At 40.3% G+C, this 19,409-nt stretch overlaps 1 protein-coding gene across 8 annotated transcripts in view; it reads left to right on the forward strand.

Moving 5' to 3' along the window:
• LOC115214027 (elongation of very long chain fatty acids protein 6-like) overlaps positions 1 to 19,409 on the forward strand; it is a 59,080-nt gene that overhangs the window by 28,717 nt on the left and 10,954 nt on the right. The window contains exon 1 of one of the 8 annotated variants that reach the window (XM_036505049.1): positions 3,924 to 3,948. The exons of 6 other annotated variants lie outside the window; for them this stretch is intronic. The gene's annotated coding sequence lies outside the window, so the exon portion shown is untranslated. Of the gene's footprint in view, positions 1 to 3,923; positions 3,949 to 17,965; positions 18,117 to 19,409 lie in introns of those variants that run through there. One more of the 8 variants, XM_036505048.1, reaches the window with a different exon arrangement.

The raw sequence follows: 19,409 nt of genomic DNA on the forward strand, positions 1-19,409 counted from the left end.
GGTTTTCTGTAGGAAAAAAAACTGAAAGGGAGTACGGTCCATGTCCTTTACATCTGCCCCAAAACACTAGCCCTAACCCTAAACACTGGGTGTACATATTCTTTACTTTCGCCCACAAGGCTTTGGTCAGCCCAAGCTTATAGTAGAAGACAGTTGCCCAAGGGGCCACGCAGTGAGACTGAACCCAGAACCATGTGGTTGGGAAGCAAGCTTCTTACCCCACACTGCCACTCCTGTATATATATATATATATATATATAATATATATATATATATATATATATTTATATATATATATAAACAATTATGAACTTTTTTATTACACTTAACTTTTTAAAATATTTTTGATAAGGTTCGTTTTTTTCAAGAAGAACCGAAACGTAAAATTTCTAAGAAAATTAAAATTTATCTTATATAGTGGCGTTTTCAAACTTCTTGGACGAAAGACCAAGATCTCTGGTGATATGCTGTGACTGCGAAGACCTGACAAATAATGTGAGTTCATGGCTGCTTCCTGCACCAGTTTCGCATAGCCCCAGCCCATCCAAAGTACCTTGGATTGCAGAACGACCTGCTGTGCTTACCTTGGATCGTAGGGTGACCTGCTGTGCTTGAGGAGACCTATTGAGTCAAGTACATCAATATCAAAATAAATACCAAATGGAAATTGTAGTTATGATACCTGTGCCAGTGGCACGTAAAAAGCACCATCCGAACGTGGCCGATGCCAGCACCGCCCTGACTGGCCTCTGTGTCGGTGGCATGTAAAAAGTTGGATCTTTTCAGTTTGAACGGCAGTTTTTAACATAACTTCTAGGTAACTAAAAAATTTTAAACTTCATATACTGGTAGTATGTGTTTATAAAACATCTTTTTCTCTTGGCTTTATTGAGAAAATTCTGTAGTTTGTAACATGTTTCGTCTTTAATTTCTTGCATTTCGGCAATTTCAACCAATCACTGGCGTCTATTGAGTTAAAAAGCATTCTGTGCCGTATGAATATGTCCCTCGTTTAAGAAACAGATTGGTTTTATTTACATTTGTGAAGAAAAAAAGATACCCTTCCCCCACTCCTAACCATAACCCTAACTTACTCTAAATCTAAAAATAGATTGAAATGCAATAGATCGATTCTAGGGTCATAATTATGGGTGACAATTTCATATGACACCGCTAGAAAAAGGCAGTTTTTTCTAGCGGTGTCATATGAAATTGTCACCCATAATTATGACCCTAGTATAGATCTATTGCATTTCAATCTATTTTAGATTTAGGGGTGGGGGTAGGGTATCTTTCTTTCTTCACAAATGTAAATAAAACCAATCTGTTTCTTAAACAAGGGACATATTCATACAGCACAGAATGCTTTCACCTCAATAGACGGTCATTGATTGGTTGAAATTGCCGAAATGCAAGATAATAAAGACGAAACATGTTACAAACTACAGAATTTTCTCAAGAAAGCCAAGAGAAAATGATGTTTTATAAACACATTCTACCAGTATACGAAGTTTAACATTTTTTAGTTACCTAGAAATTATGTTAAAAACTGCCGTTCAAACCGAAAAGATCCAAAGCACCAACCGATCGTGGCCGCTGCTAGCTTCCCCTGGCACCTGTGCCGGTGGCACATAAAAAACACCCACTACACTCATGGAGTGGTTGGCGTTAGGAAGGGCATCCAGCTGCAGAAACACTGCCAGATCAGGCTGGAGCCTGGTGTAACCTCCTGGCTTCCCAGACCCCGGTTGAACCATCCAACCCATGCTAGCATGGAAAACGGACGTTAAACGATGATGATAATATATATATATATATATATATATATATATATATATATCACGTGATCACGTGACCGACCAGACCATCAGATGTTGTTACACATCGCTGGTCACAATGCGCTTCACATTGTTTTAGCCTTCGAATGACGCCACCCCGCTGGCTAAGTGAGCAGGCCAACAGAAGAAAGAGTGGTGAAAGAGTACAGCAGGGATCACCACCCCCTGCCGGAGCCTCGTGGAGCTTTTTTAGGTGTTTTCGCTCAATAAGCACACACAACGCCCTGTCTGGAAATCGAAACCGCGCTCCTACAACCGCGAGTCCGCTGCCCTAACCGCTGGGCCATTGCGCCTCCACATATATATATATATATATATATATATATATATATATATATATATATACACACACACACACACACACTATTAACAAATATCTATTTTAAAGTGTGAAGATTTTCATTATTACCATTAATTTATTTTAAAAATTCATCTAATTACAGCCTTCATATTTCTTCCAATCATTCACATGCATTAAAATTACTATTGTGTTCCTTCATTTCTCTATAAAAAAGAAAACCTTTAATATTTGTTTTTCCTTTGTTTGCACCAAGAATCTATTAAGAAACAATATTTTAAATATTTTTGCACAAGCGCACGCTTGATGTTTAGTTAGGGCTGTTTTAATTATTCTTTCGGTGTTTGATATTTGGTGTTTCAGCGAAGCAGTTCAATGTCAACGGGAATCTGGGAACCCCCAACCCTTTTTTTTTCTTCTGTAATATTTCTAATTGTGTACATGATGACATTTTGTTTACTTGACCCCTGCCTTGTGGCATATTTGTGCTCAAAATAATTGAAATACTTGTTTTCTTTTTGTCATCAAATAGATTGCCACCACTAGACATGATGACAATTAATTATGTATTAATGTCCTTGTGCGCATGTTAAAATTGTTTTCTAATGTAAGGTCAGGGGCCTCAGGGTCCTCGTTGCTTATAAGTGATGTGAATTGGGGAATTAGGTGATGTTCAGTCTCTTGGCTCAGGCACCTAGATTGAGGGCTTGATTGGAGTTGTACGGGAAGTAATGAACATCACAGATTCTATTACCTTTATTTGAAATGATAATGATGGTCACTCTACCTGAAATACAGCCCTTTGTTAAATAGGTTGAGGAAGAGACAGACAAAAAAAGAAAGAAATTTCTCCAGACCTTTCTTATAATATATTCAAAATATTTTTTCTTCTCTTAATTAAAATTCCAACCTTAAGCTCTTCATTTAATTATCGCATATGTTCTTCTTCTTCTTCTTACAGCATTCACCCAGGGTGGGTTGAGCTGGTTTCATTTATCAGGGTCAGGTCATTTTGAGTGCTACTGGTAACATGTAACCCAGAACCTGTTGCATGGTCGGGCCGTCAGCGACTAAACCGGCAACCCCACCAAGCTTGCTTGGTGAGGAGAGTGTTTATTGGACACCCTGCAGGATGAAAAACAAATCCCGTCAAAGGGCAGAGGAACTCTTGAGAGTCAACGGCCATCCAATAAATGTGTAATCATATATCACCTCATCGCGGTAAGGGGATGAAACGGGAGTGTCAGAGCTATGCCGTCGGAGACTTCGGTTTCTGGTAGGGCCACCCATGGTGGATTGTTCTGACACCCAGCGGTATCAGGGCCACACCCTGGTGAACAGAAGCGTCTGATCCGGCAACCGGCAGCTTCAACCCGTCCTGTCCCTGCATCTGTGGAAAATCTACGGCAAACAAGACGTTCTCCCAACAGGGATATACTTCCGGCTGGGGACTGCTAGCAAACTTCTTATTCCCAAGATCCTTCAAATATTCCTCATGTATATCGCATATGTTGTTACTTTTTCATTTCTTAAATACTAAAAACAAAAATGTCGGTGATTATAATTAGGTTTCAGACACATAAGTCCTGCTTTCTCCAGAATTGTCGCCAAAAGCCAATACAAAAAGCAACAAAAAAATAAATAATATTTTTTTACTTTTTAATTGTAACAGCTTGAAGAGTTTTCAATATTTTTTATAACATTCAGTGACTATTAAACCACTTTCTTTTTACTATTGAACCAGCTGTGACCATATAACTTCCTTGGTGTCCCTATTGTCCTTGAGCAGAGCATGAGTCTTATTTACCTCAAGTTAGTAAATATCAAACTTACCAAATATTCTCTTTACTTTAAGCTCTCAGTACTTTTTGGTTATCTCACTCCCATTAAAAAAAGTTGTGTTATCTCCCATAACTAAAAAAATTGTTTAACCCTCAATAAAACAAAAGAAAAAAAGAAAAAATTAAAAAAGCATGAAAAGTGAAAAGATTAAACATCTTATTGAATCTGATAATATTTTTATAACAAATCATATCCTGCCTATTGAGGAGGCTAAATGTCAACAATGTGTTGAAGTATAGAGCAGAAGACACTTGGCCAAAGTGCCACATGGTGGGACTGAACCTGCAGCCATGTGGTTGGCAAGCAAACTTCTTACCACACAGTCATGCCGACACTGATATATATATGTGTGTGTGTGTATGTAAGTATATATTGACGTGTGTGTATATATATATATGTGTGTGTGTGTGTGTATATATGTGTGTGTGTGTGTGCATGTGTATGTAAGTATATATAGATGTGTGTGTGTATGTAAGTATATATAGACGTGTGTGTGTGTGTGTGTCTGTAAAACCACATGTGAATCGTTGACAATTTTTTTTTTCCTCCATCTTCCTTTTCTATTGGACTTTCCTCTGTCTCCTGTTTCTGAAGAAGAGCTTTGCTCGAAACATCAGACCACTTTTCTTTCCTTCCTTGACCTACTCTTCTTTTCCTTTATCCACCACCAACTGAGATTCACCTCTATCCCTATCTCAAATCATCTCTCACACACTTTTCATACTATTATGAACCTACCTATCCACCCATCCTCTGTCCCTATTCTCTCTGGTGTAACTTGACACCTCCTCTTTCCAGCCATGTATCTCCCCTACAGCAAGACACCTGTTCCTGTCTCTCTATTGTATTTCAACCTCTCATCAGCTGTCATAAAGCCACCTCTCTCAATGCTATACATCCGCTCAGTTTAAAGCACCAATGGGTGACATAGACGAAACAACTTGAGTTAGATTCAAACTTGGCAAACATAATTTAGAAAAAAGTAAGGATGTTTGAGCTAGTCTGGGATCAAATAAAAGTTGTGTTTATCTTGGTCAGTTTGATTTCAGCTGGGTGATTTACCTACCATCAAAAGTCATTGGCCAAAATTTTAAAGTCACTGTCAATAATATTCTTGTTTAAGAATAATATACATACATATGTGTATGTAAATTGTAATTGAGCCAATCCTATGACTGGTACCCAGCAGTTACCAGTGCCGCTGGACTGACTCCTGTGCAGGTGGCAAGTAAAGAAACACCTTGTGCTTGAGGAGACCTATTGAGTCAAGTACATCAACATCAAAAATCAATGGAAATTGTAGTTGTGATACCTGTGCTGGTGGCACATAAAAAGCACCATCCGAACGTGGATGATGCCAGTGCCGCCTTGATTAGCTTCTGTGCCGGTGGCACGTAAAAAGCACCAACCGATCGTGGCCATTGCCAGCCTCCCCTGGCATGTAAAAAGCACCATCCATACGTGGTCGATGCCAGCGCCACCTTGACTGGCTTCCGATCATGGCCATTGCCAGCCTCCCCTGGCACCTGTGCTGGTGGCACATAAAAAGCACCCACTACACTCATGGAGTGGTTGGCATTAGGAAGGGCATCCAGCTGTAGAAACACTGCCAGATCAGACTGGAGCCTGGCGCAACCGTCTGGCTTCCCAGATCCTGGTCGAACTGTCCAACCCATGCTAGCATGGAAAACGGACGTTAAGCGATGATGATGATGATGATGATGATATGTGTATACATATGTATGTAAATTTATACTTACATTACACTGATGGACAACTGGACTTTATTATATTTCCCTCTTAAACATCCATAGTACATAACTATTATATACAACACATCATTTGTAAATTTCTACAATATCTTTGATACAGTTTATTGTTTTATTATGGAAGCCTAACATTGTGGAATCTCATGTTTTTAACTGATAATAATTTGTTCCTTGAGATTAAAAAAAAATGGAATGTTTTTTTTTTTCCTCGTTATATACACTCATTAAGTAAGTGTCTAATTGTATGTATTTTTTAAAACTATATGCGTTTCAGTTTTATCTATACTCACATGTAGATTCCGATGTCAGAATATTGTCTACATGTAACAGTTACTTATTGACTTTATTAAATAGTGGAACGAGAATAAACTTTGAACTAATAATTTGAGTTAAAATAAAATAGAAACCAAATGCAGCAGAATGGAGAGTAAATTAGTGACTGGCTTATGACAACTAATATTGCATTCTTTTGTTCTTAGCATGTTGTCAAATTAAACACTATTATTTTATGTTACTTTAAATTCACAATGAGGTCAACTTTGCCTTTCATCCTTTTGGAATAAGTATCAGTTGAGTACTGGGGTCAATATAATAAACTTATCCCCTCCTCCAAGACTTCAGGTTTTGTGCCTACAGCAGAAGGGATTATTCTATATGTTACTAAATATGAAGGGGTTAGTTACTGTGAGGAGTGGATAAACTGATGGGTTCTTTGGTGTGGTAAAGTAAAAAGTCTTTGGAAAACTTGGTAAATATGTGAGTGCAATGAAGCTTATGTGCTACGACTAGACAAGAATCCAGCTATTTGGAACAAAGCTTTGTCTTAGTAGTGCTGACTATAAATATTGGATCTTTTCGGTTTGAACGGCAGTTTTTTCTAGCGGTGTCATATGAAATTGTCACCCATAATTATGACCCTAGTATCGATCTATTGCATTTCAATCTGTTTTAGGGTTAGGAGTGGGGGGAAGGGTATCTTTTTTTTTTCTTCACAAATGTAAATAAACACAATCTGTTTCTTAAACGAGGGACATATTCATACGGCACAGAATGTTTTTTACTTCAATAGACATCAGTGATTGGCTGAAATTGCAGAAATTGAAGAAAAAAAAACAAATATTTTACAAACTATAGAATTTTCTCAATAAAGCCAAGCGAAAAAGATGTTTTATAAACACATTCTACCAGTATACGAAGTTTTAAATTTTTTAGTTACCTAGAAATTATGTTAAAAACTGCCGTTCAAACCGAAAGATCCTAAATATTTTTAGTAGGAATGAAATAACCAAGCTAAGATGGTATGAGTAGAAATATAATAACCAATAATAATTTACTGTGAGAAATGTTGAGTAAATGTAGTAGATAGCATTCTTTATTGGATATGCAATGTAAGTCTGCATGAACAACAAAGTACAAATGTGTTGAGTGAAAAACTGGGCATCAGAGAAGTCAAATGTGGTGTGCCAGAAAGAACACTGTGCTGGTATGGATATGTGATGTGTAGGGATGAGGAGAGCTGTATAAAGAACTAGCAGTATCGCCCGGCGTTGCTCGGGTTTGTAAGGGAAATAACTATATAAGCATTTTTAGAGATGTAAAGTATAATAGCCATCTCAATATGGCTAACCACAAAGGGGGGGGGGTTACTGTAGCTTTTTACGTTCTGAGATTTAATAATACATTTTTAGAGAGTTACTTCCCTTATATATGCCAAATATGCATTAAAATGGGAAAAATTGATGGTAAATTTTTTTTTAAATCGTAGACTCATCGTAGACACGCGCTAATACCCAGAAGGACTCGATATGAATCACGACTATAAGATACCCGGTTTTGGTTAAACTGCACTGGGAGTAGTTAGGAATCTAAATCGTAGGAGACAGACAGCACACAACCTTACTTTTATATATAAAGATTGTCAATCGCTTAATGTGAAGGGAACATGTGGAATTTGTTGCCATAACAGCAAACATGGCCATATCTGTTTTTGAGACAATTTCTTAACATTCAGATTCTTTCTCCACAGTTGAAGTAAGAATACAGTTTCAAAGCATCTTTCAGCTCTTTTCTAAGTTAATTGTTTAACTCAAGTCCTTCATTATTGAGTTCAGAAGTTGATTTTGCTTTATTTGGTATTGCTTAGATTTTCATCTTTTACTCTTTTACTTGTTTCAGTCATTTGACTGCGGCCATGCTGGAGCACCGCCTTTAGTTGAGCAAATCGACCCCGGGACTTATTCTTTGTAAGCCCAGTATTTATTCTATCGGTCTCTTTTTGCCGAACCGCTAAGTGACGGGGACGTAAACACACCAGCATCGGTTGTCAAGCAATGCTAGGGGGACAAACAGACACACACATACATATATATATATACATATATACGACGGGCTTCTTTCGGTTTCCGTCTACCAAATCCACTCACAAGGCATTGGTCGGCCCGGGGCTATAGTAGAAGACACTTGCCCAAGATACCACGCAGTGGGACTGAACCTGGAACCATGTGGTTGGTTAGCAAGCTACTTACCACACAGCCACTCCTTTTTTGTAGCATCTTTCATTTTTTTTTTTTTGGTATAAAGTCACTGAATTTTAGATAAGAGAACATTTCAAGCTTCTATCTTTGATATTTCCTCAATATATCAATGAATGTTCAAATCCCTGTTATTTGCATAAGGAATTTATTTTCATCTGGTTTAAATGGGAAGCCATTTTACTGTATTCAGATCTTTGTTTTGAAAATATTGGTAAAAAACACAGTTCTTTAACTTGCTTTTGAGTAGAGAATTTTCTCTTTGTAAGCTGTTTTTTTTATTTGTTTTCCTTTTTCAGCATTTGGTGTATTCTCTTAAGGGTTCAATATGTATTGCTGTACTCTCAATATGCTCTGAGTGAATTCATTGAGATGTGACAGTGACATCTAAGGTGTGTATGCAAGGAGTTGCAGATAAGAAAGTTGATCTTGATTTTGGAAAGGCAGGAAGATGGAAAATGTGGAAATATTTTTCAGTGGCCGATGCCAGCACCACCTTGACTGGCTTCTGTGCTGGTTGCACGTAAAAAGCACCAACCGATCGTGGCCGCTGCCAGCTTCCCCTGGCACCTGTGCTGGTGGCACGTAAAAAGCACCAACCGATCGTGGCCACTGCCAGCTTCCCCTGGCACCTGTGCTGGTGGCATGTAAAAAGCACCAAACGATCGTGGCCGCTGCCAGCTTCCCCTGGCACCTGTGCTGGTGGCACGTAAAAAGCACCAACCGATCGTGGCCACTGCCAGCTTCCCCTGGCACCTGTGCTGGTGGCACGTAAAAAGCACCAACCGATCGTGGCCACTGCCAGCTTCCCCTGGCACCTGTGCTGGTGGCACGGAAAAAGCACCAACCGATCGTGACCGCTGCCAGCTTCCCCTGGCACCTGTGCTGGTGGCACGTAAAAAGCACCAACCGATCGTGGCCGCTGCCAGCTTCCCCTGGCACCTGTACTGGTGGCACGTAAAAAGCACCCACTACACTCACGGAGTGGTTGGCGTTAGGAAGGGCATCCAGCTGTAGAAACACTGCCAGGTCAGACTGGAGCCTGGTGCAGCCTTCTGGCTTCCCAGACCCCGGTCGAACCGTGCAACCCGTGCTAGCATGGAAAACGGACATTAAACGATGATGATGATGATGATGATGGATGAGAATATTGCAGGGGGGATGAAGACAGTAAATTGCTGAGAATGATGGAAAGAGAACCAGTGATGGATGCTGCGAAGAGAAATGGTATGCGCTGTCTTGATCATATGTTGAGGTTGAAAATGACTAGGTAGATGTTGGTATCAAAAGGGTCAAAATGTTTGTTGTGCTCTTACTGTACTTAACAGCTGTTGTCACTCCCTATTGTTTTTCAGCGACTGCACTAGAATTCCTTTTCCTTTTCTTTTTTTCTTCAGTTTCTTCCTATTTTATTAGCTTTGAAAAGTAAATTCTACCTCCGCAGCGAAACACAGCAAGGTATTTCGTTCAGATGATAGAATGAATTTTGGTATTTTACTGCTGTTTATTTCAATGATTTATGATTTATGAAATCCAAGTTAAACTAAGAATATAGACAGATGGAACTAAATACTGTCATTCAGAGTGATGATTTATGAATCACACTGCAAATATTATAATTTAAATTTTGAAAGAACATCATCATCATCATTGCCATTGTCTTAATATTCACTTCTGATGCTTGCATGAGTCGGATAGAATTTTTATTCAGTGGTAATATTTATCCCCACTTAAGCATGGAGGTTCTGTTAAAACAAACAATACTTTGGTAGTTACCATGAGAGACACACTCATATTAGTTTTTGGTGCAAAATGTACTCTTGTTTATATCAATATATAAACAATATCAATATATAAACAAGGCATAGGAGTGGCTGTGTGGTAAGTAGCTTGCTAACCAACCACATGGTTCCGGGTTCAGTCCCACAGCGTGGCATCTTGGGCAAGTGTCTTCTGCTATAGCCCCGGGCCGACCAATGCCTTGTGAGTGGATTTGGTAGACGGAAACTGAAAGAAGCCTGTCGTATATATGTATATATATATATATATATGTGTGTGTTTTTGTGTGCCTGTGTTTGTCCCCCTAGCATTGCTTGACAACCGATGCTGGTGTGTTTACATCCCCGTCACTTAGTGGTTCGGCAAAAGAGACCGATAGAATAAGTACTGGGCTTACAAAGAATAAGTCCCGGGGTCGATTTGCTCGATTAAAGGCGGTGCTCCAGCATGGCCGCAGTCAAATGACTGAAACAAATAAAAGAGTAAAATATATAATGAGTTCGTTTTGCATCAAAAGCCAATATGAAAGTTTCTCTCGTGGTATCTACCAAAGTATTGTTTGTTCTAATAGAACATCCATGTTTCAGTGAGGATAAGTATTAACTCTCTGTATTAATACTAGCTCTGTTGCTAATAAATATTTTTTTAACAAGTTTTTATCGAGGCAGATTTTCTATGGCCAGATGACCTTCCTAGTGTTAACCCTAAGCTGTTTCCAAGTAAGATATGACCAGACATGTCTGTTACTGGAAATGCACAACATCGCTTATATGATAGTGATACTAATTTACAATTATCACACAATATAAAGATAAGCAAACAGAAACACACATTCACACATTCACACACGCACTCTCTGTAATTAAGATCATTCTGCCGACCTCCCTGAATAGGGAAGTGCGAGCCTGTTTTCTCTCGGTAGTTGCTATGGCGAAAGAAGTAGTATGGAAGATGAGAGTGGAAGGAATTGCAACAGGCATGTTCATCTCCAGTCTCAAGCTAATCGACTTTTTCGTTTTCCACATGAAACGGAAAATAAGGCTGGAGAAGAAATGCCTGTGGCAAAGTGTGTTTCGTAAAAGATTGAAGTCTATAGCAAGTATGTTGCGAGCGAAAGAACCTGTTTAAACGAGAATATAAAAAAGTAGAAAGCAAAGTCTTCAGTGTGAGTATGTGGTTTGTGGGGTCAACCGTGTCCTCCGCTTCATTTTTTTGTTAGTTACGCATTCTCATTTAATTGTATATATTTTAATTGTTTGTTTATTCATACGTTTCGTCTCATTCGATACCCTGACCCCAATGTTTGTTTTGTCTGTCCTCTTATCGTCCCCTCTTTTTCTCAACCTTATGGTGAATAAAGAAATACTCTCTCTCTTTCTCTCTCTCTCACACACACACATACATACACATATCATAAATGTATGTAATGTGATTCTTTCAGTTTCCACTACCAAATCCACTCTCAAAGTTTTGGTCAAGGTTTCACATTAGTTAAATTGAACTTGAGAGTATATGGTTGGAAAGCAAACTTTCTTTACACCTGCACCTATAAGATTAATTATTAATTGGCTTTTCAGAATTAAAAGTATCTATTAGAAAAGGGCATGCCTTGATATTTCTAATGAACGATACATGCACTTAGGCTTTTTCATCAGTAATCCAAGATAATCACTGGTATTCGTTTTACTCTCTTTAAAATCTAATCATGTCCCAGCAATAGTTGAACTTTTAAGTAATTAAATTTAATTGTTTTACGTCACACTTAATTATGTTATTGTAGCAGCAGATGTTATTGCTGACTTATGAGCTATTGTCAGTAATAGCTACTTTATCATAAGTCAACCAGCTTTGTTCCCTTGTTTTTATGGTTCTTATATAATCTGATTAATGAAGTGACTGGTTCATTCCAGCTCTTGACTTCTTTTCTCACGTACTCTGAATGTTGTAACAGCCATACATTGTTACTCTTCTCTGCTTATTATTCTCTTAATGGGTATCAGGTGGAGATGAGATTCTGTTGGTAGATTATTAGTTTGATGGTAGTTTGCTGGTTTAGGTGATGAACTGCCAGCCAAGTAGAAGATCATTGTTCTTCTAGCAGACTAAATTGTTTGTGCTAATTGAAAATGTAACCCATGACTACATATCAGTTTTGGTTGCAGAATATACATATCTCTTGATCAACAGAACAATCACCTGTTGATTGGGTCACCTGTGATCTCATCTACCTGATATAACAGTACTGCAGCTGGCAAAAATGACAAGTATCAAGTCCATGATTATGAAACACCAGATTGGATGGTCTGGTCATCTTGTCCGTTTAGAGGACAACTGCATACCAAAACCTTGTGCAGCGGAGTGCGAGGGTCAGCCAGTGGACTCCTTTGGCATTGTGGGTCCCAGTGTCCAGGTGGTCAGGCTACTGCTGAAAGGTGGTGGGGGCTGAGTTGTGGTTGGTGTTGAATGTCTTGTAGGTCCCTTGCAGGCCTTAGGAATCATATGAGTTGTTATCAAGGATTGGGAGACCAAACTTAGGATGTTTCTTAGAGTGAAATGGATGTAGGAAATCACCTTAGTCACAAGTCAACTTCCATTACACACATATATGTATGTATATGTGTGTGTATATATGTATACATGCATCATCATCATCATCATTTTACGTCCGCTTTCTATGCTGGCATGGGTTGGATGGTTTAACTGAGGACTGGTGAGCCTGAGGCTGCACCAGGCTCAATCTAATCTGGCAAAGTTTCTACAACTGGATGCCCTTCCTAACACCAACCACTCCAAGATTGTAGTGGGTGGTTTTACGTGCCACCGGCATGAGGGCCAGTCAAATGGTTCTGGCAACAACCACACTTGAATATTGTTTTTCACGTGCCACCAGCACATGCTGGTAAAGCGACACTGGCAACAATCACACTCGAATGGTGCTTTTCATGTGTCACCAGCACAGGAGCTAATCCATGGCCCTGACAACGATCATGCTTGGATGTGCTTTTAACGTTCCACTGGCATGAGTGCCAATCAGGTGGTACTGTCTTCAGCCACGTCAGCAATTTTGATTTTGATTTCACTTGCCTCAATGTCTTCACAAGCAAAGTTTATTGTCCAATGAATGAGGGGTATTCATAAATTGGCTGGTTATGCAGCACTGGCATAGGCCATGAGCTATAGTCTCACTTGGCTTTTCAGGTCTTCTCAAGCACAGCATATCTCCAAAGGTCCTGATCACTACTCATTGCCTTGGTAAGGCCCAATGTTCAAAGGTCGTGCTTCACCACCTCATCCCAGGTCTTCCTGGGTCTATCTCTTCCACAGGTTCCCTCAACCACTAGGGTGTGACACTTATTCACACAGCTATCCTCATCCATTCTCGCCACATGACCATTCCAGCGCAGTCGTCTCTCTTGCACACCACATCTGATGCTTCTTAGGTCCAACTTTTCTCTCAAGGTACTTACACTCTGTCATGTATGCACACTGACGTTACACATCCATCGGAGCATACTGGCTTCATTTCTTGCGAGCTTACGCATATCCTCAGCAGTCACAGCCCATGTTTCACTGCCGTGTAGCATGGCTGTTTGCACACATGCATCATACAGTCTACCTTTTACTCTGAGTGAGAGGCCCTTTGTCACCAGCAGAGGTAGGAGCTCTCCGAACTTTGCCCAGGCTATTCTTTCAGAACATCCATCCCTGCTACTGACTTGGACCCCTAGATAACGGGAGCTATCAACTACCTCTAGTTTTTCTCCCTGGTATGTGACAGAAGCTGTTCTCTGCACATTTGCAGTGTTTATCGCTCCTGAGCATCTGCCACATACAAAAACTATCTTCCCAGTTGACCTCCCTTTGATATTGCTGCACCTCTTATGTGTCCATAGCTTAAACTTGGTATATCTTATAGAGTTTCTACCTACACCTTTTCTACAGATCGAGCAGGGCCATCTACCTGAAGGGATTTGTGATTTGTCTACCTTCCTACTTATTAGGACTTTGGTTTTGGCTAGGTTGACTCTAAGGCCCTTCGATTCTAATCCTTGTTTCCACACCTGAAACTTCTCCAGTTCTGATAGTGACTCAGCAATTAGAGCAAGGTCATCAGCATAGGGGAGCTCCCAGGGGCATCTTATCTTGAATTCCTCTGTTATTGCCTGGAGGACTGTGATAAATAGGAGGGGGCTGAGGTCTGAACCTTGGTGGACCCCAACCTCTACCTTGAATTCTTCAGTCTACTCGTTGCCAACCTTCACCTTACTAGCAGCGTCCCTGTACATGGCTCGCACAGCTCTCACTAACCATTCATCTATCCCTTGTTTCCTCATTGCCCACCAGATAAGGGATCGGGGGACCTGTCGAAGGCTTTCTCCATATCAACGAAAGCCAGGTACAGAGGTGTATCTTTGGCTAGGTATTTCTCCTGCAGCTGTCTTACCAGGAATATAGTGGTGCTTTTCCCTGGCACAAACCCAAACTGCATCTCATCTAAACTGACTCTCTCTCTAATTAGTTGGGCTATGACCCTTTCCGTGACCTTCATTACTTGATACCTCTGTAATTATTTGTATCTAAAGCGTCACCTTTACCTTTATAGCAGTTGACTATGGTGCTGCTACACCAGTCATTGGGTATGACTCCTTCGTGTATCACCTGGTTAACTATACAGGTGACTAGGCTATAACCGCCACTACCAGATATTTTGAGCATCTCTGCAGTGATTCCTGATGGACCAGGGCTTTCCCTATCTTCATACCCTTAATTGCTTTATCTACCAAGGTACTGTCAACTCGGATAGCTGGTCCCTCTGTTGGGTCGACATTCGGCAGACTTTCTTTCTCCCATTCATTCTCTTTATTAAGCAACCTTCCATAGTGGCGTCTCCAAACCTCTCTCTTTGCATCCTCATTTAATGTTTAATGCAAGTGAGCCATCATCCATGCGGACACATTTCTCTCCTATGACATCACAATTCTCTCTTACACACTGTCTTGCAACACAAAATACCTCAAGTCTTTGGTCCTCACAGCGCAGAACGATGCCAAATTTTTCTTATGTGCTTTCTCTCTGGCTAAACAAAGCCGTCACCTAGCTTCCCTTCTGGCAGTCTGATACAATTCCCTGCTACCTCCTTTCTTCCAGTCCTTCCAAGCCTATTTCTTTTCCCTAATTGTCCTGTCTACAACATTGTTCCCCCACCACGTTACCTTGGGACTTGGCACCATCAACAGATCTGGTCAGTGGCCCTCATCAGGTTGTCCCATAGAAACCTCCAGTTGTCTTCCACATCATATGATGCTATATCCCCTTCTATTTTGTCAAACGCTTCGAGAAATATATCTCTAAATCTCTGTCTACTCGCAGGATCTTTAAGCTTCCAGACCCTTCTCCTCCATGCTGATCGTCTTCTGGGCATCCATTTAACCCTGATCCCGAAGTCGCTAACTACTAGTGTATGTTGTGGGGTACATTCTTTGCCTGGAAAGGTTTTGGCATTTATAAGCAGCCATCTATCCCTTTTTCTGGCGAGGATGTAGTCAATTTGGTTAGTGTGTCTGCCAGATCGATAGGTGACTAGGTGACTGGAAGGTGTCCTGAAGTTAGTGTTGGGTCCCTCCTCATTGCGGGAACCAAAACCATAACCTCCATGTATGCCATTGAAGCTCCCTGCATGTTGTCCAACATGTCCATTGAAGTCACCAGCCACAAAGAGAGGGTCCCTGTCAGTCGTCAATGAAGTAGTCTGCAAGAGGGTGTCACAAAATCGGTCTTTCTGTCCATCATGTAGCTCCAGCTGAGGGGCATAGGCTGAGATAATGGTAGCTAACTCATGCTGTACCACTAATCTAATCTTAAGTATTCTATCGCGTACTCTGACTACCTCGATTACCTTATCAATCCATTTCTCCGTAAGAAGTATACCTACACCCCACCCCCACCCCATAAGTATTCTCTGCCCAGAAAATCTTGTACCTGTGTTCTTTGCTTGTGAGGAACCTAGCAGAACCTCCTCTCTGCCTTACTTCTTGGAGACAGCACAAATCTACACATCTATATATATATATATATATATCCTGGAGTAAGCACATAAATGTGAAACAAGTTGGAAAAAAGAGTACTCAAATACTGACGAATGGGAATGTGAAACTCCGAGTAACAGCTTTTGTTATATTTCTGCTGCTTTTAAATAAAGTATATATATATATATATATATATATATATATTCATCCATCTTTACACACATACACATACATACATGAATGTGTTCGTTCATTCATTCATTCATGTTTTGAAGGATCCCTGTTGACCAAATCAATAGGTTATGTCTACCTATGAGAAGCAGATGCAAGCACACCAGTTATATGAAAGAGACTCTTTTGTGCCCTTCACGGAAAGAAGGTTCACATCCTCCTATATATTTAACAGTACATTTCAGCTCAGTGTATACAACCCTGTTATTCTTGAATAGCAATCAGATTCTTCCACAGCTCCATATCTGATGCAAGATCTTCCCAGTTTTAGTAGAGATATTGATTTTTTTTTAAGTGTGTCTTTACGATTGTCTTTGTAATGTTTGCCTTGTTTGCACCAGGGACGTTTTCCTTGCTCCAGCTCGCCACATAGCACCTGTTTTGGTCTGTGGTTGTCCTCTAAACGGACAAGATGACCAGACCATCTAATCTGGTGTTTCATAATCATGGACTTGATACTTGTCATTTTTGCCTGCTGCAGTACTGTTGTGTAGGTTACATGGGATCTTCAGGATATTAAGCAAGCAGCACTGGTGGAATTGCTTGAGACGTTGGATATGCTTATGGTAGCTTGTCCAGGTCTTGCAGCCATGCAACAGTGTTGTTAAGACACATGCTTGGTAGACCTCAATTTACATTGCTGCTTTGATGTTCAGTTGCAACCAAAGCCTTAATTCAAGCTTTCCAAATGCATCACTGGCCTTGGAGAGTCTATAACTGACTTTATCAAGTGTATTCAATCTGGATGGTATGCTACCAAGGTAAACAAATATATCCATGACTTTTAACTGTTTACCTTGACATATATTGATGAGATAGTTTGCCTGGTGCTGGTTGTAACATCACTACAGTCATCTTAGGACTGATTTCAATTCTAAGCTCATCACACACAACTGGAAAGCAGTCCGTTAGGAGCTGTGTCTCACTATAGAGGAAATACATGGCTACCCTACATTATGTAAGAGTGGATGGGAGTAGCTGGAAGGAAGATAAAGATGATAGTGGTGGGATGCGGTTCGGCAGGGGGGCATGCTCTCAGATACAAGTGAAGAAAGGAAAGAATACCGATAAAGAACTGATGTGGGTAGGTGGATAAGTTCATTAGAATGTGAGAGAAGAGTGATGGATAGTTATGGGGGGAGGCGATGGTGTAGAAGTGAAAGTAGTTCATGGAAATAGGGTGGATGTGTGATCATTGGTAAATATCATTATGACAAGGGGAAGGCAACAGAATAGGAGTGGCTGAGGGAAGAGGAGGTAAGTGGCATTACAGGAAGGGAGGGGGGGAGAGAGAAAGACAGAGAGAGAGAGAGAGGGGGATGTACAGTGACTGAGGTGGCTGTCAGAAATATGTGGAAGGGGCTATGGTGAGTGGGGACTAAGGAAGAGAGAAAGGGGTTTTAATGGCCAATATAACTTGGTGATGAGAGCAGATAAGAAAAAAAATGATAAAGATGATGTAATGGCAGCCCTAAAATATATTTCAGAGGTACAGAAAGGGGTGATGGGTAGAAAATAAAGTGGGAAGGGATGAAATTGAGAATGAGGGATGGATTTTAAAATCCTGCTTACAGTGAAAAATCATTTCTTTTACTTCAATCAATACAGGCCGTCCTGTATGTAATACATGTTAGGTTATCCTAGATGCTGTTCGTGGACTGCTTTTACTTATGAAACTTTAAGGAAGACAAGCTGCTGCTAGATCGTTGGTGTGCTCTGAAAATGCTGAGATTCTGCCAAAGAAATACATAATTTTTTTTTATTTGTTTAACTGTTGTTAATCTGGCACTTTCAAGATTTGGGTTGGTTGGACTCTGTTTTACATTATTATTATTTTCTATGGTTGTTGTTATTGATATATTTATTTTATCTGTATTCTGTCATTCCTGTTGTGTTTCTAGGAATCTACATTTGGGGATGGTGGTGGAAATGGTGGTTGGTTGGTGACAGCAGGAAAGAGAGGAGAGAAGAACCGATTTGCCAATTTCCTTTTGGCAAACAGAATATGATATTGTAACATTGAGTTTTGGTTGTTTTTTAGATGGATGTTTAGCGGGAACAGTGATGGCAATGGAAAAACTGGTCATACAGGGGTGGTGGTGGTGGTGGAACTGGTCATAGTGGTGGTGTTGACAGGCGGGATTGGCTATGATGGTGGTGGTGATGGTGATGGGGAGACTAGCCATAGTAGTGGTGGGGAGATTGGTTATAATGGTGATGATGGGGAAGATTGATCACAGTGGTGGTGGTGTGGAAGATTGGTCGTAACAGTGGTGGTCATGCTAATGAGGAAGCTGGTGGCGGTGAAAGTAGGAGTGGATCAAAAAGTATTTCATAGATATTACTAGAAGTATCTCTGTAGTGGCTGTCATGGGGAGATTTATGGGGATTTATTGTTTACTGTTAAATATTGAGTAGATTCATTTTTAAACTTGAACAAGTGGAGTGAAGTCTGGCTGGCATGTAAGTGGTTGCAGAGTGTGGGGGAAGAGTTTGTGAAATGTAGGAAAAGAGTAGATTGTCTGGACTAAACTATTATATTTAGTTATCCATTTGTTTTTGCAAGATTCTTGATGTGAAATTGTGTGCTGAAACAGATTGTGTTATACTTGGGGACGATCATATTTTGCCACTTAAATTCATGCACTGCATATTTGGTCTTCAGTTCAGCTTTATTACTATTATTTTAGTTTCTTTGTCAAAACTCTTTTGTCACACCTCCTGTGACCTCTTTAACGACTCTCCATCCCATGTGTCTCCTCTTTTCTGCCTATTCTATTTTGTGATACCACAGCAATTCAAAATGGAATAAGCAGGACAAGAGGGGACATGTGAGATAAAGGATGCATGACGAAAGAGCTTAGACAAAGGACATCATCATCATCATCATTTAGCGTCCACTTTCCATGCTAGCATGGGCTGGACGGTTCAACTGGGGTCTGAGAAACCAGAAGGCTGCACCAGGCCCAGTCTGATCTGGCAATGTTTCTATGGCTGGATGCCCTTCCTAACGCCAACCACTCAGTGAGTGTAGTGGGTGACTTTTACGTGCCACTGGCACAGGTGCCAGATGGGGCTGGCAAACGGCCACTAAA

The sequence above is a fragment of the Octopus sinensis genome, linkage group LG7 (genome assembly GCF_006345805.1).
Source record: "Octopus sinensis linkage group LG7, ASM634580v1, whole genome shotgun sequence".
Classification (NCBI taxonomy): domain Eukaryota; kingdom Metazoa; phylum Mollusca; class Cephalopoda; order Octopoda; family Octopodidae; genus Octopus; species Octopus sinensis.